Source organism: Penaeus monodon, chromosome 34, assembly GCF_015228065.2.
Source record: "Penaeus monodon isolate SGIC_2016 chromosome 34, NSTDA_Pmon_1, whole genome shotgun sequence".
NCBI lineage: Eukaryota > Metazoa > Arthropoda > Malacostraca > Decapoda > Penaeidae > Penaeus > Penaeus monodon.
Window position 1 is genome coordinate 5,964,723 of NC_051419.1, and position 1,173 is coordinate 5,965,895.

Here is a 1,173-nt window from a genome sequence, read left to right on the forward strand (position 1 = left end):
GCTCCTCAACTGCCGATCAGTGTATTCAGCGTCACACTGTCAATTGTTAAGTGTACGTGCCAGCCAGATAGTTTCTTGCCGCTGGATGCAACTCAGTGTAAATTTGTAAACAGGAAGAAAAGGCCTTGTTCACTTATAAATATCGATGTCCTTATTACCTGTTTGCGCGTTGAAGTATGAGCTCTCTGTTGGCACGTATAGTAGTATGTTGTGTAAGAAAATTGTATTATATATGACTGAATCATTTGCAAATAGTATAATACTTCATATGATATTCAAACGTATAATCTCCTTAGTTTACATCGCGCGTTAAAGTATGAGCTCTCTGTTGGCACGTATGTTGTATAAGAGAATTGTATTATATACGACTGATATTCAAACGCATAATCTCCTTAATCAACCATCAACCAGTTCAAATCATTAAATGATAATAAAAAGAAAGAATTTGTCACAATGGACGTAAATGTTATGTGGAAATTATGGTATTGTCGCCCGTATAATTTCAATCAACTTCGAATTCCTTTAAGTTCTGTAAAAGTAATTTTCGTCATTTTTTTATAGTTAAATGATCACACACTTTTAAACATTTTTGAACACCATTGCTTACACAAAGAAAGATCGAAACTCCATCATTCCCAATAGTTTTATTTGTGCAGAAAATGTCTTGCCTCGTAGCCGCTGTTTGTTTTTGATGAACTTTGTTCACAATAAAGCATTCAGATGTGTACGAGAACCACTGCAGTAAATGTTCAAAGGCGTTTAATTCACCGCTGAATATTGGACTACCTTACACTTACTCTTGACAGACAGAAACGTAGTAAACAAAATACTTCTCATTCTTAAGCGGTTTTCTTTCCCCTGTACCAAACACGGTAACGCATCTCTGCCATTCCCCTTACTCTTACCCAGTCCTGCTCTTCCGTGGCCTGTAGGAGGACACGGAGGGCATTCAGCGAGCCAGCGGGCATGAGAGTTCACGCCAGAACCTGCCTTAGGGAATCCCTCCTGCCGTTCCCACTACAGAGTAGAGAAATACCCACGGCGACCCTGCGCCCATGTTAGGCTGTAGCAAAGGAGGCAATTTTGGAGTTTCGGGAAAGGAAGTCGCACAGGCGGCAGTTCTGGCGGGGGATCAGCTAATAATTGTTTCCATTAATCTCCAAGTCGCAGCTC

General features: G+C 40.4%; 1 protein-coding gene across 1 annotated transcript in view; it reads left to right on the forward strand.

Moving 5' to 3' along the window:
- Nucleotides 1-1,173, forward strand: part of LOC119594539 — a 24,704-nt gene that overhangs the window by 13,778 nt on the left and 9,753 nt on the right. The window lies entirely within an intron of this gene.